The following is a 25,669-nucleotide window of genomic DNA, read 5'->3' as shown; positions in this document are numbered from 1 at the left end:
TGCTGACCGCCACATATGGATATTCTCATTTTTTTACTAGGCATAATTAAAATCATATTTGATGAGGAGCATTATTCTTGCAGCACCTCCTCGCTCGCCTGCCTGCCTGAGAAAATCAGGTTAGCTAAGTCTAGAGTGAAATCTTTGAAGTCCCTTCTTTCTATAGGAGAGCCTTTTCTAATTTGAGTTGACTTTATTTTTCTTTTTTTAATTGTATTTTAATTTCTTAAAAATGCTTTTTTTTTTTATTCTTTTCTTGTTTTATCAGTTATATCTTAAAACCGGCACATTTTACAACTTTTCTGCCTTTGTGAAAACACCTTGTAATATGGATTTTGAACAGTGTCCTATAAATAAAGATTATTATTATCATTATTATCAGCACATGCCATCTAACTCAAACAAACAGCAGAATAATCAACAAGAGGCACCTGTCAGCATAAATGATCAGTCCATAATCCATGAGGGAGACATTTGAAAAAATGCAATTTGATGCAGTGTTAATTAATTCTTACTAGAATGTGTAAACCAACTCCACTTACAGTACCTTTTCAATGAGATAGTGTGGAGAGTATGGCGCTCAGCTGCTGCTGAATTTCTAAAATGCTCAGCAGTGTTGGTGTTAAGACCATGTTAAGCAGGATGTGCGATTCCTTGCCAAAGATTGGCTGAAGCAAGCTGCCTACTTCCTGATCCCAGCTGGTGATCTGCACTGGGTTGCACCAACTATGTGTAAGTTCAAACTTAGCCTAGTTTGAACGAAATTTCTAACTTAAGTCGGAGTTTACGTCCTACTAATGTTTTAAGGGTTACACCAGCTGAAATACGTCCAACGTAGACATAAGTTTTTAAAAACATAGATTTTGAAATATGAGGGGGATAATGGCTCCTACGCATATATAAGTTATAATGTTACGGGCACCGTTAAAGTTGTAGTTAACGGTTTTACCACTCGATGTCACTGTGAGACTAGCTGTAGATTAAGGTTTCATAGTTATCAATTTATCATAATTATTTGTCCTTGTATAGGTACCTTTTTGTTGGTGTTTTGTTGCTATTTTTAGCCGTTAGCCTCTTCAGTATTGCAAAATGTTGAAAGAGAGAGAGACAAACAGATGACAAAACCGTAATAAACTCTGTTAAGAATAGTGCTGTTCACTGATTGGCCATGGGATGTGTAAACGTCATTTTCTGCGACACTGTTTTGATGAGTATGAGTATGCAACGCCAGAGTAGCTAAGATGCACCTTACTTCTCGGTGGTGCAACCAAACATCAACACAGCTTAAGTCTCAACTAACTAGTTTCAACGTATTGTTTACTGTAAACTTTGCACCCTAACTTAAGGTAGAATGTTGGTTACGTATTGTAACCCCAGATTCTATGAGTATAGGCGTAGCCCTCTAAGAGCTGTCGCTATTGGGTTCATCCCCGCGCGCATGCGCAGTCCTGAAGATTTCTTTCGCGCCCATGTGCCGTGCACGGGCCTCTCTCAGGTCCGTGGGACCAGTCGGGCCCGCAGCTTAGAGGGCTACGCCTATACTCATAGAATCTGGGTTACAATACGTAACCAACGTTGTATTTCGTATAGGCTTCGCCCTCTAAGGGCTGTCGCTATTGGGATAAGGGCGAAGCTAGATGTAGTCAATGCCCACTGGACCCCCAGCGGTCATTAGCATTAACATACCAGCTCACAGTACCCTAATCACACAATGCATGATAGAGACCAAATATATCAATCAATGTTTCCGTCTGGTCTCGAACCAGGTACCTTCAGCATAGAAGGCGAGCGTCTGATCCATTACGCTACGGAAACTGAGACACATGGCCATCCGCATTAGACCAGATAACAGGATGGCTGAACACATCACTCCCTGCCTCCCACCTGCTGCTGTGAGGAAATTGGAACGTGAGTTCCATGATGCCGCTGTGCAAATATCCTCCACAGCCATCCCGCTGAACAGCGCTGTGGAGGAGGACACGGCTCTTGTCGAGTGCGCACGGATGCCGGGTGGGGGGTCCTCCCCAGCCGCAACGTACGCCTGTGTGATGGCCTCACACAGCCAATGAGCCAACCGTTGTTTTGACAGAGACTTGCCTCGTGAATGCTCTCTGTAGTGAACAAACAGCTGTTGAGTTTTTCTGAGGGCAGCCGTGCGCTCTACATAATGAGACAACGCGCGCACCGGGCAGAGACGATGAGATGCTTCCTCCGCCTCGTTTCGATGAGGAGGAGGGAAAAAACCTTCCAGGGAAATAATCTGTGACCTGAAGGAGCTAGTTATAACCTTGGGCATGAACGCTGGGTTCGGCCTCAAGGTGGCAGAGCTCCCGTCAGCTCTGATAGCGAGGCAGGATGGAGCGACTGAGAGAACGCACAGATCGCTCACCCTCTTAGCAGAGGTCAGAGCCAAAAGGAGGGCTGTCTTCAAAGACAGCAGTCTGAGAGAAGTTTGCGGCAGTGGCTCAAAGGGGGATTGCTCAGAGCGCACAGCACAAGTGGTAAATCCCACTGTGGCGCCAAGGGGCGCGTGACAGGCCGCTGTCTCCTCACTCCTCTTAAAAAACGCTTAACCAGCGGATGCGCAAAAACCGATCTCTCTCCAAAGCCTTCGTGGCAGGAAGAGATGGCCGCCACGTATGATCTGACCGTGGATAAAGCCAGATTTCTGTCCACCAGCAGCTGGAGGAAGGACAGAACAAGAGATAAGGGACACGAGACGGGGTCTGTGTCTCTTTCCACAGACCAGTGCTGAAAAGCGGACCACTTTGCTCTATAAGAAGCAGTAGTGGAGGGAGCCCTAGCGCCTTGGATGGTGCGCACCACATTAGGGGGCAATCCTAATCTTTCAAGGTGCTCCCGTTCAGGGGCCAAGCCCACAAACGCTGACCTATCACTGGGAAGTGTAGGATGGCTCCGTCCAGCTGTGAGAGCGCGTCTCTGCGCCACAGCAGCTGCCACGGTTTCCCCGACAGCAGCTGAATCATCACTGGAAACCATGATGCGCTTGTGCGTTCTGGTGCCACCAGAATCACTGTTAGGAGCTCCTCCTGAATGCACGCCGATATCACGACTGGTGTGTAAGCCAATTCATGTCAAATGTGCAGTTAAGTAGGAGCCTTCTTGTGTCCAGAAGTTAAACTTTCCAAATGAAAAACATTTGCATATTCACAGCTTCTGGAGATTTTAATGCAGGAGAAATAGCAACTTTTTAACAATAGTAGCAATACATACAACCTATAGTCCTCTAGCATTAAGCATTAAGTATAGTAGTACTAATATATGTAAATACAAAGCAGAATAATGAAGACAAAGTACATTTCACTGGAATCTGATAAAATGTCTTTCCTAACAACCATTTATTTCATTCACTTAAAGGAAAGTAAAATGTGACAGTCTAAATGACGTGGAGGGGGGGCACATTTACGCAGGAGCCACAGCAACATAAATTAATAATAATACATCTCCCAACACGCCGACAGGATCGGTCAGGATCTGGTGTTAATTCATGTTCTGTGTTCTTCTTCACATCCAAAAGGTCTCACACGGAGTCCAGTTTCAGACAGTAAAAGTGTTTGGAGTAAAGCAGCCGTCCTCCTGATCAACCCTGAGCTCCATCAGAGTCTAAACGTGGATTATAGAAGCTGAAAGTTTCATTCTGTTTCCTCTGTCTGTCCTGTCAAGTTTATTACTGTAGGTTTTTTCTGTTTTGTCCCACGATATTTGCTGTGACATTACTGCACGGATGGAAATGTTTAAATGTCTGACAGCAGCCTTTCTAATCATCAGAGTAAATCATTAAAGAAAACACTCATACATCAATATAACACACAAGAAAGAAATCGCCTGGAAAGCTACAGGGACTGGTGGAGGTGGGGGTAAAACGTCCATGCAGATGCTGGTCTCTAAATCTGATAAAATAATTAGTTGGTGGGGGGCAGTGGATGATTTTTGTATTGTAGATCCATCCTCCTTCATTTATTCTTGTCTTTCTTGATTTCACGTCTCAACACTTTGAAAGACAAGCGTAGCGACAATCCGTATCGTTTGAAGACCTTTTTTAAACAAAGTCACACACAACAGATTAAGCATGAAGTCAAATGCACCTTATATGTTACGTCCCAGTACTTCAAGTGTGGAACACATCGTATACATTTTATCTAAATTGCATGATGAGTGTCACAAAGAGCATACTTCCTGTTGCCAGTAGGTGGTGCTACGACTAGAACTGAATATTGGCCTGTATTCTGTGTACAACTGAGTGTGGGATCTGCAGTGACGTTTTCTGGCTGTTTCCTGATTCTGGACATGTATAAGTCCTGAATGGAGGGCAAGCTGGCACTATTGATTTTTTCTGCAGTCCTGACTGTCCGTTGTAGTTTGTTCCTGTCCTTTTTGGTGGCAGATTCAAACCAGACTCCATCTGTATGTAGACTCATCACCGTCCCAGATATCCGTCATTTTGTCTCATTTTGTCTTGTCTGACAACAGGAGTTGGAGAACAAATGGGTCTTGTGAGTTGTAGTCGTTGGTGTAGAGCTAGAAGAGTAGTGGGGAGAGCACACACCCATGGGGGCGCCAGTGCAAGGTGTCCACTGACAGATGGAGGCTGGCACAGTGAGCTAAAGTCCACCAACAGGATCCTTGCATATGTCCCTGGAGAGTTGAGATGTTGCAGGATGTAATGCAGTCCCATATTGACTGCATCATCCACTGACCTGTGAGCCTAACAGGGAAACTGCAGGGGGTCCAGCAAGGGGCCTGTAATGTCCTTCAGGAGGGCCAACACCAGTCTTTTGAAGAATTTCATGACAACAGAGGTCAGGGCGACAGGCCTGTAGTCATTTAATCCAGAGATGGAGGGTTTTTTGGGGAGGGGGAGGGGAGCAAGTGCTTTTCAAACCTACAGTAAAACTTTGTCAGCCAGTCATTGGTTATCATTAGAATGGGGGGATGTAATCCTGTAGTTGTTGAGAACTTGCAGGCTTTTCCACACACAGGGCTTATTTCAAACTTTTCAGTTTCAGCTACTCTAAGATGCTTTGATATAAGAGTTTGAGGGTGTTTCTGGCCCGCACAGGGTAATGTCCTCACATTTGTCCTCACAATGTCCTCTTTGGTCTGACGTAGCTGCCTGATTCACTGTAAACTGGGGTTTATTGTTGTTGTCAACACACACAGGTCCTCACAAAAACTGATGTATGATGTCACAGTGTCAGTAAGATTGTCCAGATCTATAGAGTCAAGGCAGGCCTATAATTCCAGATTTAACACATTGGTTCATCTTCTCACAGTCTTAACCACAGGCTCGGTAGATTTTATTTCTGCCTGTGGATCAGGATAAGATGAACCAGACAGTGATTAGAGAGTACCAGGACTGCACAGGCAACAGAGTGATAAAAGTCCTTTACAATGGTATAGCACTGGTCCAGTGTGTTAGTATCCCTGGTGGGACACTTAATATGCCAACTATATTTTGGGAGTTCATGATTAAGGCTTGCTCTTTTCCTGAGAACAATGAGCAGGAAGTCTGGATGATTTTTCTCCACGTTAGTTATCAGGTCAGTCAGATGTAACACAGGCCTGAGTAAAAGGGTTTACAGTCAATGAATAAACTCTCTAAGTAAGGACTGCATGATTTTTCCACTGTGACATCTTTACATCAACCTTCATTTACGTAGATACACATAATTTTGGTAGCCAGTGAGTGGACATTTGTGATGGGAGAGCAGTGCAAAACCCATTGTCTCAGTTTAACTAGCGCACCGGCTAGCTTCCCGCGACAGCGTCTCTCGATCGCATAAATAGCTGCTACTCCTCTAACTGAAAAAAACAGGTAAGCCTCAGGTTCAATGAAAAATGGAGTAATAGTGTGAGTAGTGGAAAGTCTGATATTTAGGAGCTGTTCTCTGGCAAATGTGACCAGAGACAGGCGGCAGAAAACAAAGCAAATAAACAAAAACACAAAAAGTACATGTTTAAATCATAATTAATGTTATGTATTTATTAAATTGTAAAATAAGGTTAAAAATAATTTATTCTCTTGTTTTATATAAATATAATGAACTGGAACAGACTTGTTCCTGTTTAAGCAAGAGTTAAAGTAAACACATATATAATAATACAATAAACAATATAAGAAACATGAGATAAAAATAATACAGTTGTGATAATGATGGCAATTACAATCAAGATGATGAAAATACATTCATGAACTGGGAACTCGAGGCAAAGGCTCAGACCATGTAATGAATGTAACAAATGCAAATACTTACCAGGGCCTTTTGCGGTAGGTCGCAGATTCAGAAAGGTTTTGGAAAGATGGTGTTTGTTTACATGGAAAGAAGAATATTTTAAGATAAATTGATAATTTGTTAAATCTCTTGAATCAGACAGACAATATTCAGCTGCATGATGTTTCATATCTAAAAATAAAATTAAACACACTTTAAAGAGGTGGTATTTTGGTTTTTGGCTGTTTCCCTCTCCTTTATTGAGGTATATCTTTTTGTGCATGTAATAGGTTTGCAAAGTGAAAAAGCCAAGAAAAAGTCCAGCCCAAAGGGAGTTCCCATCTCCCACAGAAAACTCTGCTCTGAACTGCCTGAAAACAGCTGGTTTGTAGTCCAGCCTTTACTTCCCTTTCTTGTGACGTCCCAAGTAAATACGTGTCATAATGCTCGCTGAGCGACTAGTCTGACACACCCTCAAAAACACCGGTGGAAAACCACTGAGCTGCAGCACACACCTCTCCTCTCCCTTCCAAACACTAGCTACCCTCCAGGCAGTCAGTGGACATAAAATTGTTACTGTGATGTAGAGACAGAGCTCAGTTAAAACTTAATGGATGAAAGAGACTTTTGTTACAGATTATTAACTCACCACTCTGAAACTCTTGCTCCAGTCTATGTTGCCAAGCTGGTCGGCAACATGTAGCCTACAGCTGAATCAAAGCTGGTTACTGTCTTTTCGCTGACCCGCCTTTCTCTGCTTCTGATTGGCTAGTAGTAACTAGGAACTGCCCATGTGCAACTCCCAACAAAGATCATTTAGAGACAAGATGTATCACTCCATAGACAAAAAACAAAGCCTTCAACACAGGGTGAAAAGAAGAGTTGCAGCAATGTGCAGTATGACAAAAAATATGGTGTTTTTTGAAAATTAAACCATGTAAACCTGTTCTGGTACAAACTCTAAATAGGATTTTGAACCTGAAAATGAACATAATACCACCTCTTTAAAATTTTACACAATAAGTTAAAATAATGACAAGGAAACATTATGTTAACCTTGTCTTTTTAATGGTGAAAAATACAAAAAAGAGAAAAGACAACATGTGTTTGATGTTCAAATGTAACAAGGAAAAAATGACTATTGCTGGTAAGTACTGCTGACTGTCCAGTAGCTTCCCAAGTTGCAAGAAGAAAATGTTATTCCTGGTTGAATACAGATTAATGAAGTTAAACAACTTACCAGTAACTGCAGTAATGCTCACTCCACTGCTTCTGACGTTCTCAAACACAGAGAAGAGAGTGAATGTGTATGTAGTTGCAGCAGTGAGAGATGAGACTGTGTAAGTTACTGGTCCATCTCCATCTGGTGCAGTGATGTCAATCTCTGCACCATTAAACTGGAGAATAAAGCTGAAGTTGTTGTTCACTTTGTTCCACTGCAGAGTGATACTGGACTCATCTTGTGCTGTTGATATGAAGTTTTCTGCGTTTGGAGGAGCTGAGACAGAAGAAGAGAGCAGTTAAACACGTATTACCTAATGACTGTCTGTAAAAATGAAAATGTTCCCTCTGACAGTTAAAGATTGTTCATTTTGTGTCCCCACATTGATAAAAACTAACACTGTCTGTCAGGAACAGAGCAAGTGAAACAATTCTTTGTGTTACTAAGAATGTTTTTTTCTGGATCCAGATGTCACATTCTGTAGTCATATCCCTCACACTTTATATCACAACAGAGATGTACTCTATGATAAATGAAGAATCACATCACAAAAGTTTTATTCTTAAAGTAAAACATATTTTACAGTGTTGGCCAAAACATTGCTGAGTTAAATTAACATGCAGTAAAGTGCATGTTGTTAAGTAGCACATTCCTTTAATGAATATTATACCCAGTAGATACATCTTAGTTTTACACTGGTGCTCTGAAAAGCAGATGATGGCTCGCTAAGCAGATACAGAGCATAGAAATAAAGTGACATATATTACCGGTAACTGCAGTAATGTTTACTCCACTGCTTCTGACGTTCTCAAACACAGAGAAGAGAGTGAATGTGTATTCAGTTGCAGCAGTGAGAGATGAGACTGTGTGAGTTACTGGTCCATCTCCATCTGGTGCAGTGATGTTGATCTCTGCATCATTAAACTGGAGAATAAAGCTGAAGCTGTTGTTCACTTTATTCCACTGCAGAGTGATACTGGTCTCATTTTGTCCTATTGGTCTGAAGTTTTCTGTGTTTGGAGGAACTGAGACACAAAAAAAGAAGGGAATGAATTTATCAACAAACAACGTAAAAAAATTATTCATGCTCCATCTGATTGTTAAGGTTGCTCTATTTTGTATCCCATTGTTAAGAAAACCTAATGATGGATCCAATTATTTAAGACATGTTTTTGTATAGGCCAGAATGCTGTGTCACTTTTTATACCTAACCACATCCCAGTGTGTGTTTGAGAATACATGTATTGAACATAAATTAAGAATTCAAAATCCATTGGACTTTAAGTTGGGGAAATAAAGGAGTTTAATGTGTTGGTCAATACACAACTTGATCTGAAGTAGAGAAGCAGGATATAGCAAAATTAATTATACATACTCACATTGACAAGATTATTTTAATTTATCAGCTGTTTGCATAATGAAGGTTGGTGCATCAAGTTGACATAGTTGCTATTCCCAATGATGATCCACCACCATCACTTGTATATAAGTTGATTGATTTAATATTGTAAATTAGTTTCAATCTACTGCATACTTTCTCAATTTAAACAGTATTATACTGATGAAAACATATAAGTAAGCTATAGATGTATATGTTTTTTCTGATGAAAATGTTTATGGTATTTGTTGTGTTTTTGTTGTACTGAAATATATATTTTTTCTGCAATGAGGGTTTTCATTTTATTTGACTTGATTTTGGTGGTTTTGTGTCTGAGAACATTTTATAGATGTCAAACCTTCTCTATATCTCTATACAGTATGTGAGCAGAAATAAGATGCATTACTTGTTGAGTAACAGATGAATGGGAAAGTGAGGGTGCAGTTATCATCTGACCACAGTCCTGAGTTACTGAATGATGTGGTGACACACTGCCCTGTGCCAGAGTCTGGTTCCCCATTAGCCCAGTTTTGAAACAGAGACGTGCTCCCATCAGACCACAGTTGTTTCCAGTACAGACCGATCCACAATAAGTAAACATCTACCAGTTTTGAGATGATGTCATTTTCTGCCTGATTTCGTATACTGCAAGAGAAACAGTACCATGTAAATACCAAGGGTGAGTTGAGTATAATTGAAGAGGTAAAACTTAATAGACAAAATAATCAGACACTGCAATGGATTGTTAGTGATTGTTGGGAAATATAATATTGGAGCTTTTGTGATTGTTTAAGTATTTGGTAACATGTTCAGCCACCTGGACAACGCAGCTGTTAATTAACATCTTAAAATCAATGCAACATAATCATCTTACAATTAAGATAAACTATTAGTACTATACTTCTATCACTAAAACTACTTGTAATAATTACAGTGATTATTCTCATTGTCATATTATCAAACTACGTGAGCTACAAATACCATACAGTCATAAAACTAAAGATAAAAATATAACTTACAGGCAAAGCAATTAAAAAATAATAATAAATGAACAGACACCGAAAGAGAATTATTCAAATGAAAAAAGGATCAAATAAAACAGTTGGACAGATTTTCCAGTCCAATTGGGATTCTAGTCAACTGTCACAATACTATATTAGCTGAATTTCATCAACAGAACAGATAGTAGTTGTTAAGTAGTTGGTTCAGTACTGAACTATTGCATGTGTTGGAGTCTTCATCAGTGCACACTGTACCTGGCTAGATCAACGTAATTCTTCCTGCAGTATCTCTGAGCTTCAGTCCAATTCAAATATGTGTCGACTTTTACAAAGGATGATGTGCCATTTACTGAACCTGGAAATATATTGAGAGAATGTATTAACAATGTGCTATGCAGAAGATCAATTTAGCCATTTTCACAATTGTTACGCAATAAGAAAACTCACCATTGTAGCACACAAAGGGTTGATAGGAGTTGCAATTAATGTTAAACCAAGTTTTCATTCCAGTTCCCACACAGCTCTTTTGTCCATACAAACTGCTGGGATATCCACGAGCCCAGTTTCTAAAATCTGTCTCTCCTTTACCATAGAAGCTGCTGTTACTCAGAGACCATCTCCAGTTGTCATCATAGAGGCCTATCCAAGCCTTGCCTGTTCAAACAGATGTTCATTATATAAAACAGCTGAAATTAAAATAGCTGTTGAATTGACCTATAATGTGTCTCCTCTATTTTTCATTGATTTCTTTGTTGTTGTTTCACATTCCACATTATTGGGGATCCAAGCAAGTTTAAGTTTAAACTGACAGAAATATATGTCTGGCACGTGTGATGTCATTGCCTCAACTTGTGAGAAGGTGAAAGGAAACCAATTCTCACCAGTGGCTCAGTCAATAAATCTGATCTGAAGGTTCAGGGTTCAAACCCTCACTAGAAAAGATTCAATTGCCAAACTTGGTATATCATCTGTGTCTTGTGTTTTCAATTACTCATTGAGTCAAAGTTTTTCCTGTTCTACTTGAGTCACATGACAAAATTTTTGTTGTTGTTCTCTAAAAAGTGTTGGAAACACAACAACTGCCAGATGGGTTGCAAATTTCATCCACAACTCAGGCACATACAATTGACCACAAGTTTATGCTGTAATAATCAAGTTTGTGTTTCTGCAATTACAAAAAAAGGGTTGTCCAAAGTCTAAATCCTTTCATCACTTTCTCAGTCTCGTAAGTCATCTGCATCTGGTCTTCTCCTCTGAAAATGTCAAATGTTTTGCAACCTGCTTGGATCCCGATCATTACCACTTGCAGCTATATTAATATTTTTTAATTTTAATCACAATAAGCGTATTAAACACTTGGTTGTTGCCTGGCTGTTGTGTACATACAAGATTATACTATGTTTTTGTTATGTATATGTTTCCAATATAACTTGCCTGTGTAGCGTGATGTGGTTCTGACTAAGGCACTGACATCAGTTCTGGTTTCTACGATGGCCAGGTCAGTGTAGACACGTCTGCAGAAGCTCTGAGCTTCAGTCCAGTTCAGTGGTGTACTAACAAAGTAGTACTGACGAGTTTTGACCAGTGCTCCTACAACAAAGCATATTCAGTGTTTTATTACTTTTTTTATTTTATTATATTCCAGTGAACTTTTTAAATTCTTTCAAGGCTACATCTGCAGTATACACTGTATCATGACTACAGAGCATGGAAACAATAAATGCACCACTACACCTGAACCAAACAGCCCTGCTGGATTTAATGTTTAGTGCCTTCACGCTTTGTCTATCAGCTTGGGTCAGATCAGCCTGCTTCAGTAAATTGATGTTCACTGTTACCACTGATGATAAAAAAGAACCAGTTTAACTCTTCAAGTCTTATAAGTTGTACTCTTTGTCTCATTTTCTCACAGAAATAATATAGTACATTTTTCTGCAAGCAGCCTTCACAATGAATTAACTTAGATATGTTTGACTGAAAAGCTGACGATGGCTAGTTAAGCAGATACAGATCATATAAAGTGACATCTTACCGGTAACTGCAGTAATGTTTACTCCACTGCTTCTGACGTTCTCAAACACAGAGAAGAGAGTGAATGTGTATTCAGTTTCAGGAGTGAGAGAGACGAAACTGACAATGAGTGGTCCATGTCCATCTGGTGCAGTGTAGTCGGCCTCTGCACCATTAATCTGGAGAATAAAGCTAATGATGTTTTTCACTCTGTTCCACTGCAGAGTGATACTGGTCTGATCGTGAGCTGTTGATCTGAAGCTGTCTGTGTTTAGAGGAGCTGCGGCAGAAAAGGAAAGTTATTGATCTACAAAGTCTTACGTGTAAAAACAATCAATGTTCATTAAGTTCCCAAAGATGGTTGAAAAGCATTTTTCAAGTACTATCTGTTAAAGATGGTAAATGTATTTTTTTAAAGAATCACTTTTTTATTGCTTGTGTGTAAAGGGGTTGTAGCCTCACACAAAAATGATCCGCAGGTTTTTCTGTTAAGTCTAACGGCCATTATGACCTATTCCTATGTGAAGGCTCCGGGTATTGGCTGTATCAGGCATGCGCACTCCTGAGCCTCTTGCCTGCTGAATCTTAACAACATGGAGTCTACTAACGCCATAAAATATTCGGCTCCCAGCACAACACTAGGGCTGTCCCGACCATGTAGGTTGAATCAGAATTGTGAAGTCTTGCCTATAGTCGACTGATCATATGTGTGTGTTTGTGCAGCAGTGATGGGGCGTCATAAGAGGCAGTATATTAACTTACTGGAGGAAAAAAGGTGAGAGTATGAGGATTGCCTAGGTGCTGCGTCTTTTGAGTTTGAGAAAAACATATCAGATAACATATACATAATCAACTAATTATTAGGGTTTAGCAAGTACTTGGTTGAAACGAGTATCCGGTACAGATACTTTTTATGAGTATCATCAGAGTAAAATGTGTCAATATCTGTTTTGTTATAAACTATAAATATATGAATCTTTAAAAAAAAAAAAATTCTCTGAAGCTCTCTGAAGCTGTTCAGTAAATGGTTTTCTAATAAATATAGCGAGTTCTGATTTTTTTTCTGAAATTTTAGGCTTATATAACTTCCAGTTAATACCGCCCACTTATAGACTAAGCCCCGCCCATTCTGAGTACAGATACAGAAAATTTGGTGTTCTTGCTCACCCCTGCTAATTATACACTGCAGATAAGTCATATATTCATATTCCAACCAAAATATAGACACTTCTGTGGTAAACAAGACTAGTACCACCGGTGGAAAGGGTTCCAGACAACGGCGTTAAATCCCTTTCAGAAAGGAGGTGACATCTGCTGCTATTTTGAACTTTGACTGCGGCGTGCACAGGCGCCCAGCAAGCTACCCTGCCCCGTCACAAGTCACTGAAGATAATAACACAGTGGTGCTGTTGTTGTGGTCTGTCTTCAAGGCCCTTTATAGATGTAAACTGAAACAAATTTGGAATTTAAATCCCTTAACTTAAAATGGAAAGTAGTGTTAAGTTAGAATAACTCGCACTTGTTCATTTAAATAACATTGGGACAACTAAGAACACTGTAGTATATCCACTTTATGAACTTAAATTTATGAGTTGAGTTATCTGAACTTAAAAATGTGAGTTGAAAGGGTGTAGAAGCAAGTTTCCTTGAATGGACAATGTAATATAGATAGTTGTTTTAACTCACAGTATTAAGTTCAAACAATAAATTATCATTAATTAAACAAATTGTATAACGTAACATCATGAGTTGAAACAAAGCTTTTCTTAAAGTTGAATTTACTCACATTTTTAAGGCAGCAATTGAACTCAAGTTTTTAAGTTGAACCACCTAGATAATTTTTACTGTGCTCCGGCCTCAACCTGACTCTTTTCTGGTTAACGGCTGAGCCATAAACCACCATTTCGTTCTCTAATAGCCCATGCGATAAGCCAGGAATGCAAAGAAAAGAGACCATAACAACCCCTGTTTCTCGAACCAAGCAAGGTTCCATTATAAATGTGTTTGTTCTGTTTGAAAAATAACCTTGCTAAGTGAGCAGCGGCGTTTGCCTCTGAGTTTAGTAAGTAATAACCCTGTTGTTATCCTTTTAGTGATGTTTGAAAACTAGCAGACCCATAAGAAAGTAATCTTGAAGAGTTCCCTAACCTCTTTCTGCTTTGTCTTAATTCATCCCAGTTACTCCCTAGTAATCACTGTCTGTTCAGTATTATCTAATGCTTTAGTTAAATGTTTCATATACAATTTCCTACTAAAATATCCATTGATACGCCTGTGTGTATCACAAGCCTCTCAGTTAAAGTGGTAAATCTCACAAGTGGAATGTCTACTGTTTTCTCGTGTGACCCGAGCGCCACCAAGGGGACAGGAAAGGTATAACACGCAAGTGTTTAAAACTCAGCTTACACTGACAATGATCACTAAGTAGGCCTAACTATCACCATGTAATTGCATAAATGAAATTTTGCTGCCACGCTTACATCTAAATTGTCTCTTGAGTTAAAACCAGTAACCAGCAAGTATACTGAGGACATGTAATTAAGCTTTGTTACGTTTTATATAACCATTATAACCTTTTTCCATAGTGTTTAGCCGCGTTTTAACTGTCTTTATCCGAATGTTTAGAACTGAGTTTTTTTCCAAATGTTGATATTGTGGAGAGAGAGATTAAAGGGAAATACGTGCAATGTATATTTCTTTATCCCAAAAAGTTAACATCTGTGGGGGGACTTCCCCTGATACCCACTCCCAAATTGACCTCACTGAGCTACCTAATGAAGTCAAATTAAAGGGCCTTGTTGTCTTTTCTCTGGCTCTTCTCTTCTCTAAAAAAAACTCTCTTGAAACTAAACGTATACGCTCTCCTAACTTCCTTTACTTTTTGAAATTCCGATCTTTTTTTCGTTTCGTACATAATTTTCTTCAGACGAGCTGAGAAAGCTACGACCCTGAATCCCAATTTTCTTAGCGGGAGATTTGATGCCGGGTGAAACCTTCCCCAGATCTGTTCAATCCCAGCAACATTAAATAGCCTATATTCCCGGGGCTTTGGACCAGAAACTCAGAAGCCTTCATTTATTTGAATGAATGAAACCACGGCTCTGACGACAGAACCCGGAGTGGGCTCCGCTATAGCGACACCAAACAAACTGAAATCAGAGTAAAAGCCTGGGCTTCCCACAAAGGACTACCGGAACAAATCCACCGGTTTTGAACTCAACTCGAAAAACGCCACTGGGGTCAGGTCAGAACCAACTCCACAAGCCAACCGGCAGTCGAGCCTTGCTACGGGACCTGCGGCAATGGTAGGGCAAAACATACCACACTCTGTGAATCGTTGGTGTTCTCTAGTTGGCTCCATCCACAGTTAATAAAGCCCTAGATTAGTCAAACTAAATCTGCAACCTAATTTCGGTCATTCGTTCCCTCATACTCGTAGAATTCTCTCCCTCTACAATATAAACTGAAATTCAATCGAGCTTTACACAGGGAAAAAATCAGGGATTACTCACAGGGATTACTTTAAGCAGAAAGTTTCCATGAAACAGAAAACAGTGTTATTTGCCTCTGTAACTTATTTGTGTGTCTGTAAAAATACAATGCTAGGGAGGGACGTGTCACAGACATTGATTGGCGTTAACAGTTGCCACACCAGTAGCGCCGATTGTATGTTAACGCCCCAACAGTGCAGACTCTGTGCGACTGTTTCCAACTCTCAGTGAGTGAAAACGGCAGCTGGACTGGCTTCAAACGCAGCCTCCGAGACCGAGAGAGGCCAGTCTGACCACTGGAAATAAACAAGGTGGCTTTCTTGCTGGGTTTGGCTCTTGGCACCTCGGGGCTGAGTAAGCTAATAGAAACACTAGCAGCACGGCTAACCGACCAAGCTAACTAGCTACAGATACAGGTAGATAGGCTACAGTTAGCGGTTTAGCAAAAAGTAAGGCTATCCATCAAGAAGCTGTGTTTAAATCATCTCAGTACTGGATTCCCTGTGGGTCTCTGAGGCTGTGTTCGGTCCTGTTCATGCCGTGTTCACTGTGAGGCTGCTGAGGATGGTTTCGTTGCCCGCTCACCCAGCTATGGTTCCCATTCAGGCACTGTTCCCCTCCATCATTCCCTGCTGGGCCCCCCACCCCTGGCCCGAGAAGTCATTAATGGGCCAGATACTGCGTGTTACGATCCTGTCCTGAGCATGTCTGGGTTATATTATTTTGGCCATCCTTCTCTGTGTTTTGATTTTGTTTTCTCTGTGTCTGGGTTTTGGGTTTCAGTCCTGTCTGTCTGTGGTCTTGTATCAGGTCTTCTGCTTGTTCTGTGTGGTGGTTCTGATCTGTCCTGTTATCTCGGTGTCTGCCTTAGTGCTTGTTTAGTTCTGTTCCTGTCTCTCATGTGTTAGTTCTGTTACATTGTGCTTGGGTTCTGTCTGTTTGCTAGTTTTCAATTTATGTTCTCTGCCAGTTTCATTTATTAATCTGATTTTGATCATTTTGCTTTGGTCTCTGTGTAGCCTTTATTATTTTATTCATCCGCATCTTTAAGTTACTTCATATCTGTCCTGTCTGGTACCTTAGTTCCTAGTTCGGTGTCTTAGTTCTTAATCCTGTACCTTAGTTCATGTCTGAAGTGTTTACTCCTGGTATGTGTACTTCTGCGTTGGTTATTAATTTTGCCCCATGTCTGCCTGTGAAGTGTCCGTCTGTTCCCCCAGTTATTACTCTGTTTGCCTGCCTCTCTGTTCCCCCCTGTTGTCTCTGCCTGCCTGTCTCTCTGTTTTCCCTGCTGTCTCTCTGCCTGCCTCGATAACCTTGATCCCAGTCACCTGTGTTGCTCCCGCCCTGCTCGTTAGTCCCTGTCTATATATGCCTGGTGTTTCTGTAAAGTCTTTGTCTGGTCATTTCAGTGTTTTGTAGCGTGGAGACGCTCTGTCTGTCTGTCTGTCTGTCTGTCTGTCTGTCTGTTGTTGTGGTTGAAGTTTGCACTGTCTCATCCTGTTACCTGCCTGTTCCCTGTCACTTCTCTGGTTTTTGGATTTTCTGTGGGATCACCTTGCTTGGAGAATTATTTGGGATTATGTACTCAGCTACTCAGTTGTAAGTGTGCTCTGAATTTCTTCAAACTTTGATTTTACTTTTACTTATCTTCAGTCATTGAAGGGCATTTTAAAATATGACACACAAACACAGCTGGTGGTTGAGACAAACCAGCTCCTTTCTACCAGCAGCAGCAGAGGGAGGAGGAGGCAGACAGGAGTAAGGACTGATAGACTGATGTCCGAGTTCATCATTCTTTCCAAACTTAACTCAGTATTTTGATGCCAAGAATGTGATTTATTTTACTGACATTTTACATTTGTTTCCATTTTTAGTAACAAAAAATAACTAGAGTACTGATAAATAACTGAACCAAAAAGTAGTATTAATAAGAGTGTATCAATAAAATTCTAATGATACCCATCCCAACACTTGAGAAAATATCTGGCCCATATCCATATCCTGGTTTAAAATCTGGCCCGATTGAATTTGTAATTGAATAGCACTGCACTAAATATTTCATACTGTTTAATCCAGTAGGGAGAGGTAATGCAACATTCACGGATGCCAACCAAGGGTGCACTAGGGCAAAAAAATTGCAATTTGTTTGTTAGTGTGTGCGGGCCAGAGATCTTCTCATTTTGGCTTTGCATCAGGTTAGAAATAGCCACACTGTGCAACATGGTTATTTAAGGAATGCACTTTCTTTGCTCATACACTGAACAAAAACATAAACGCAAAACTTTTGTTTTTGCCCCCATTCATCATGAGCTGAACAGCACAGGTATTACACTTGAAAATGTGCAGTTCCATCACACAGCACAATGCCACAGATGTTGCAAGTTTTGAAGGAGCGTGCAGTTGGCATGCTGACTGCAGGAATGTCCAACAGAACTGTGGCCCGTGAATTGAATGTTCATTTATCTACTATAAGCCATCTACAAAAGCGTTTCAGAGAATTTGGCAGTACATTCAACCGGCCTCACAACCGCAGACCATGTGTAACCACACCAGCCAAGGACCTCCACATCCAGAATCTTCACCACCAAGATTGTCTGAGACAGCTGCTGCAACAATCAGTTTGCATAACCAAAGAATTTCTGCACAAACTGTCAGGAACCCTCTCAGGAAAGCTCATCTGCATGCTTGTCATCCTCATCGGGGTCTCGACCTGACTGCAACTTCGCACAGCCATTGAAGTCTGAGACTGCGGGCCTCCGCTAAGACAAAGGTTGGGAAACGGCGGCCCCCACCTCATCTTTAATTTACTTGGTGAGTTTAGCTCAATTCCTGGATGTTTATGAGATCATGATTATATTCTTTGATCCCATAGACACTGAACATTTGAGCCAAGATAACTTAATATTACCGTTTGACATAACTTCTGACTACACCATGTAGTTTTTTAAAAAAGGTCTGTCCTAAGCCATTTATTAGTTTCAGACTCTGATGGGGGGAAATAATTCCCCAAAACTACTGTATCTCTGAACTCTCACACATGTAGTCTCACACATGTAGTGATCTCCTTTTAATAACTAATGCAATAAGTAAAGTGATCTTGTTTCACTTCCATTCAATGAGCCTCCCCTGAAACAGTTTGGAGCCCTTGGTGTAGATTGTCACTAATTTATCTATACAATTATTTTCCTTTTTTTAAAATCTACATGAAGGTATTGGTAAGATCACTTTAAAATATCAAACTACCTGCCTGGCCTGTTTTGTTTCGTGTGTCTTTTAATAATGACATGTAGCCAACCGAACTACTTGCTTTGATGTGAAGGACGCTGCATAAGATTTGCCTTCTCCAATAGCACAGGCACAAAATATAATTTGAGTATTCCTAAAGCATCGATGAACATATTTTTTTACAAAGTAAAGTATTAATGTGGCAATTACAGCAATGCAGCCCATTGCTGAATGAAGTAGGGTAAATCTACACATTAGAAGGAGACTTGTGCGTCCTGTGTGAAGCCCAACAGGAAAGTTTTATCTATCCATATTTGCTATGCAACTTGTAGCATGCTGAGAAAATACCTAGATTAATTTCACCTGCGACATTGTATTTGACTAAAAAACAACTAGCAACCAATGTGCATTAAAGGAAATTAAAAGGTTAATTTCCATCAGAAGCCATGCTCTGCACCACGAGAGGATAGATATTTTTCACTGTGTAGTCTGCATTTGTTTTGCAAAGACTAAAAACGCTTTTAATAACCGCACACACAAAGCTTGGATGAAACCGTTAAGTTATGAAGGTATAAATGGCAAATGATCCAAAGTTAAATGTAGATTACTGGCCAAAAAAATACTTGAGTAAAACAGGAAAAGTTTTTATAAAAGGAACAAGTAACTACCGACCCCTGCTGCTGGCATTCTCACTGCTGTGTCTACTGGTGGCGGCAGAACTAGCAGCAGCACCAAAAAAAAAAAGTCTGTAATGTTCAGACACTTACTCCCTCAACTTTTCAGCACCACCTTTGAATTTCGTGGCATGTTTTTTATCCATGATCTTTGAAGGAGACATATCCGGACTATAGCCTAGATAGGTCACGTTTCAACTGTTTCATATTCATATGTCATCATATTAAAATGGCCCAACCCCACCTCCGTCTGGGCCAGTAAACATAGACTCTGTCAGTCATCAAGGCACATTTCTATCAATTTTCAACTGCAGGTTAATACTGTGGTTTATCGGCCCCACTGTCCAGCATCCCACTAAGAAAACGCCCGGTATCCAGATGGCCGGTCCGCCCCTGGCCAAAGAAAAAAACAACATAATATAGGCCTATAGGGGATCATAAATTGGCTCTTTTTGTCAGATGACAGACTTAGACTTATATGACAGATTTAGGCTACCTAACACTGTCCACAGTCACTCCAAAAGTGACAAACATACTAGTATACTAGTCTGCAGGTAGCCTCATTAACAAGGCCCGGGACCCCACTGACACTCCCCCATTGCAAATAATACATATGTCTCTGCACTTGTAAACACTATTTCATTTAATATCATACACAAACCTGGCATATTGCACACATTTGTTGTTAATTGTTAAATCCTTGTTGTATATTTTTGTATTGTCAATTTATATATTTCGTTGCAATACGTCTGCTCTACACAAACCCAGAATAATGCATATATTCTGTAAATAGTTGTATTATTTTTTTCAATGCTCTTTAATAGTCTTCTATAACTTGCATTGTCTATTCCATATTTATATATTTCTACATTTATTTATGTCAACTGTATGTTTGTCTACATGTATCACCTTATCATCGAAACAAATTCCTCCTATGTGTTAAACACTACTTGGCAATAAAGCTCCTTCTGATTCTAATGTTAGTCCAGATAAGCCAACCATCCCAAGATGTATGATTACAGTAAAATAATGTATTACAGGAGTATACCACATCATGTAGCACTTAATTTCTTGATGTTGCTGTTTATAATTAATAATAATATTCACATATGGTTTTACTAATTAATTAGGCAAATATAAAATCTTAATATATCAAGAAACCTAATTTCTTGAGTGGCTACTCTCTGCTGTCTTTGACGACGACATGCCTGTCTTGCACGTGCTTGCAAATTTGTTTGTGTGCCTGTGTGTGGTGGGGGTTTTTGTTGCAATTCGTTGCAATACGCATCCCTCACCATTAGATATTACTAAAACTTACACACTTAACCTTTAAGAAAGTAATGTGGTGGCATGGACGTCACCTGCTTACAAGAATACTACCATACAGCACAGCTAAGGTCATTTATTAGCGTGTGTGCACCAGCATACTCGGCAACACGGAAAGAAATTAAAAATTCAATGACATAAGGGGAAACGATAGCGGCAATGATAGCAGATACTACAAAATAAGATGGCAAACAAATATTGCCATTGGATAAATGTATTGTTAGCCCACCGGCTTATGACACAGAATTTATACTCAGTTAATACTACTAAGTTTTACATTGGTGAACTGAAAAGCAGAATATGGTTAGCTTAGCAGATACAGAGCATAGAAATAAATTGATATTGGATATCTTATATGTAACTTCAGTAATGAATTAACCTAACCAAGACTATGAGAGAACCAATTATTTAAGGCACATGTTAGTATTAGCAAGAATGTTGTTTTACAATTTAAATCTCACCAGTGACTGCAGTAATTCTTACTCCGCTGCTTCTGACGTTCTCAATCACAGAGTAGAGAGTGAATGTGTATTCAGTTCCAGCAGTGAGAGATGAGACTGTGTGAGTTACTGGTCCATCTCCATCTGGTGCAGTGATGTTGACCTCTGTACCGTTAAACTGGAGAATAAAGCTGATGCTGTTGTTCACTTTGTTCCACTGCAGAGTGATACTGGTCTCATTTTGTCCTATTGGTCTGAAGTTTTCTGTGTTTGGAGGAACTGAGACACAAAAAGAGAAGGGAATGAATTTATCAACAAACAACGTAAAAAATTATTCATGCTCCATCTGCCTGTTAAGGTTGCTCCTTTTTGAATCGCATTGTTAACAAAACCTAATGGTGGCTATGAGAGATATAATTCATTAAGATGCGTTTGTATTAGCAAGAATGTTGTTTCACATTTTTTACCTAACCATATCTCAGTGTGTGTTTCACAAGACATATATAATGAACAATAAATGAAGAATTCAAAATTCAGTTGGATCACCATGGGAGAATAAAGGAGTACAAACTGATTTGAAGTAGAGAAGCAGGACATTAGCAAAATACGTTTTAGTTCTACTTCATATAGGCTTCACCCTCTAAGGCTATCGCTATTGGGTTTACCCCTATGCGCACATGAGCAGCACTGAGAAAAGCTTGTCTACGTCCACTCGCTGTGTAGGTCTCTCTTACATCCTCACCTTGTGTATATACATAACTGTGAGACCTGGCCATCGGCTCCCCATTTTTCTTCACCACTGAGCTGTCTAAAGAGCAGAAGATCACCAGCTAGCAATGTCTTCCAGCAAGTTAGCCAGAGCGGGGCGGGACACCACTATATCCATACGGGTGTGCAGTGTCTGTGACACGATAAGCTCAGTAGGTACTGTGCGGGACTAACGTTAGGAAGATTGGAAGATCAGTTCCAATTAACTGCGTATATTTTTACCCCCTTATTACTTGACTATAAGGACACATTTGCACATGCTCACAATAAGGCACGTGCTGCAGTGTGTGTGCGGCCAGCGTTTGATCCGCATTCATAAACCTATGAACGCTTATTTTCATTTCCCTGAGGAAATTCAGGGTGCAAACTACAGGGGAGCCAGGAGGAGCTTAGCTCCCCCTAATAAGACATAAAGTCCCTTAAAAGCATGATTTGTGATATTTTGGGGGGTCTCTAAAATATTGACAGCATGCTTTATTGACATTAATCTTATCATGGATCATGCGGAGCGTCAGACTTCATCCCGCCAGAGGAAACAATCACTGACCAACCGCAGCGGGCCTGTCGCTCCGCAATCTCCTGTCCCTGGTCCGCCCCACTCTTTCTCTGGTGCCGACAGGCTGTGAACGTTTGTGATCGTTGGCTGGATGAATACTACACATGATCCTTGCACTACTGCAACTGGGGACTCTCCGCAGTGCCACGCAACTTTCTACATTCTTCCCAGAGATGTGTCAAGCAAGCCAGAGACTCTTTTGAATGTCCTTCAGAACTCTTCAAAGTAAAAGCTTTTAAACTCAACATAAAGCATTGCTGCAGTTAATGTTCTCGCGCTTTAATTTTGCAGCCACAATCACTTAAGAGGAAGTGATTGTGTGAGTAACTGTAGCCTATCTGTCATGACTGATATCTATTTCAGCTCCAGCCGCAATCAATTTATTTATTTTTTATTTTTCTGCTATCAAAGCAATCTGGCCGCGGGCCAGATATTATTGCTGGCAGGCCGGTTCTGGCCCGCGGGCCGCCTATTGCTGCTCTATGCTAGGCATGCCTCGGGCCGGAGCACGCCGGCCGAGCACCCCCTCCCCCGAGGAGTGGCAGCGCTGGGCCTATAATCTTTCCGTTCAGGACAAGGCCAGAGACATTTTAGAGGAGACATGCCACTCAATCACATCCTCTATACAACTCAATGGGGAAAGCCCGTAACAGCAAAGACGCCGGTTATCCCGCCCTTCCAGCTAGAAAGTCTGTCGTGCTTTTAACAGCCAAAGCAGGAATCATTTCAGCCAATCGTGTGGTTAGGGTCCCACGTAGTAGAAGTATAACTGGTCAAGAAAAAGCGCTTTTGAAACCTTATTTTGGGCAAAGTCGTCAAACCTTTTCAGTGATTTTTATCAGATTTTACTGCTGATTCTATTCATTTGGTTTTGATGTCCCAGTGACCAGTAATGCAGTTCTGTCTCTCTCCCCTTTCATTCATATAGGAGCCTGGTCTTGCTAGTGCGAAATAGCTGCCCGGAGGCGTTGCCAAGATGGCGGCCGAGTGGCATGACTTGCCTATAAGGACTATCTGGACGAAGCCCCCGACCTGCTGTCACCGGAAGAGTAGGAGTCGGATGACTCTTTTTTCCCAGTGGCTCCCTGCTTCCCCTGTTCCAACCTCCAGAGGTTTTTGAGACCCTGGATTGTAGCTTAGAGGTCAACTCTTTGCTGGATGCAGATGGCGAGCGAGTCCCAGAGATGATGCACCCAGCTGCTTCAGATCCCGTTCAACAGGACTGACACATCAGATTACAGGACAGTGGCAGATAAGAAAGATCCACCACACGTTCATTATCCCGCCCAGGTAGAGATGCAAATAACTGAAACACACTGGACACTTTTTGAAATTGTATTTTTTATGAAAGAAAGCTCTTCTTATTCTGGGGATTGCTTCAAACATGGTTGGTGCACTGTGAGAGTGTTAAAGGCTCTGTAATAAACCTGTCCACTGTTCTTTAATCACACACAGTCTATTTCTTACCCCTACACTACTCCTCAGAACCTAGGTTGGTAAATTAGCTAAAGTTCTACACTAGTGTTAAATATTCTACACCTGTCTTTAACATTTAAAAACTATGCTACAGGGCTTTCCCCAGTACGTTGAACTATGACGCTAAGGGGCTCCCAAGTGTGTTATAAAGTGACAACAAGGGGTCTTGACCATTGGTTCATATGTGGGAACGGGTTGGATTGTAGATGATCATTTTATAACAGTTGTACAGTTTACGCGGCAATAGTCTCTCGTGTTGTTGTGTTTTTTTGTGAATGAATGGGTGAAAGGCATTATGTAATAAATAATATGTTCTGGATCCCTTAGTGTTGTGTCCATTTCCTTTTTCTGTTCAGAAGAAAACTGATTCTTGTGTGTTACAATATAATTTGTAAATGCTTAATAAGGCATAGATAGTCCTCAATTTAGATGAGCTCACACAAAGTACTTATTAACAACTAGTAAATGCTTTGTAACTACCTGAATTAATCATGAAATACTTTATTAACAAATGTTTAGAGAAGATCTATTGCTTTTAAATTTCTATTTTAAATTGTTTATGAGACCTAGATATTCCTCACTTTAGATGAGCTCACACAAAATACTTTACTAACCTTTAGTAACTACCAGAATTAATCATGAATTGCAGTATTAGTAAGTGTCTTAAAACATCTATGAACACACACTATTAGACCATTTCTAAATAACTACATGTCACGTTAAGCTAGCGGTTGATCAAAGCACTGGGGGGCAGTAAGATTGGTGTTTTTAAACGGACCATCCAAGCAACCCTTTGCTGGTCCCATCACAGCAGATCTCTGGAAGCGCAGATGTTGGAGTTTTGATGAGGAGTTCAGAGAAACGGCCTTTGAGCTTTGCCACTGGTAGATTTACGAGTTATGCTGAGATTGTTTATATTCTTTCTTGGGAAAGTATCAAAAAACAGGCAGTTATGTAATAATTTTCTTAAACTTTCCAAATGATTTTATGAACCATTAACAACTCATACATAAATGGTTTGTTATTAAAATAATACTTCATTTACAAATAGTGAACCGATCATGTATTAAGTATGATAGATGAGCTTATTAATAAAGAATACAACATGTATAACTGTTTATAAATGACTTACTAATGTCTATTAACGTAAGAACAATCGTTTCTAAATGATGAATTAAAAATGTACTAATACTTAACAACTGCTTCATAGTGTGTAGATAACAAAGAATAAAACATTTATAACTGTGTTTATGAATGACTTACTAATGTGTATTAATGTATGAATAATGCTTTATAAATGATGAATTCCTTATTTACTAATGCTTAACTAATGCTTTATAGTGTGTAGTTATTATAAAGTGCTACCGAAATGTTTTACTGCAACTGTGTAAAGGGAATACTGCTGGTAAAAAGCAACTATCTGGGAGTGGTGTTGGACTCCTCTCATTGGAGAGTGCGGCTCTCTCAGGAGAGGATGGATGCTCTGACGGAGCTGCTCAGCCGTGTTGTTCCACGGGTGGTAGTAAGGGCTCTGTCGATCGTGAGGCTTCTGGTCCCCTGTGCCTCCTGCACATGAGGGGGCAACAGTGGTGGTTCATCCTCCTGCTTGTCGACCCAATGAGACAGAAGTGGCGCCTGGTCACCGTTCCTATGTCTGTGGGCCCAGATCTAGCCTACTGGCGGGACCGTTGGGCGGGGTCACATCCCACATCTCAGTCTACACAGATGGGGCGGGACGTGCCTCTCTCAGGTGGTGGGCGGTCTGTGGCAGATTCACATGCCTCTCCACATAAACGTGCTGGAGCTCCTCAAGGTGTGGAAGGTGGCCTAACATTTGGCCCCTCTGCAGTGGAACCAGCACCTGCT

General features: G+C 40.5%; 1 protein-coding gene across 1 annotated transcript in view; it reads left to right on the top strand.

Moving 5' to 3' along the window:
• The window catches only part of LOC119912223, a 359,916-nt gene that overhangs the window by 55,556 nt on the left and 278,691 nt on the right, over window positions 1–25,669 (top strand). The window lies entirely within an intron of this gene.

The sequence above is a fragment of the Micropterus salmoides genome, unplaced genomic scaffold (genome assembly GCF_014851395.1).
Source record: "Micropterus salmoides isolate LMB-PRFRI ecotype aquatic unplaced genomic scaffold, ASM1485139v1 Ms_hic_scaffold_2, whole genome shotgun sequence".
In the NCBI taxonomy this organism is placed as follows: Eukaryota; Metazoa; Chordata; class Actinopteri; order Centrarchiformes; family Centrarchidae; genus Micropterus; species Micropterus salmoides.
The sequence above is the reverse complement of the archived record's forward strand: the minus strand, read 5'-3'. Positions and strand labels throughout refer to the sequence as shown.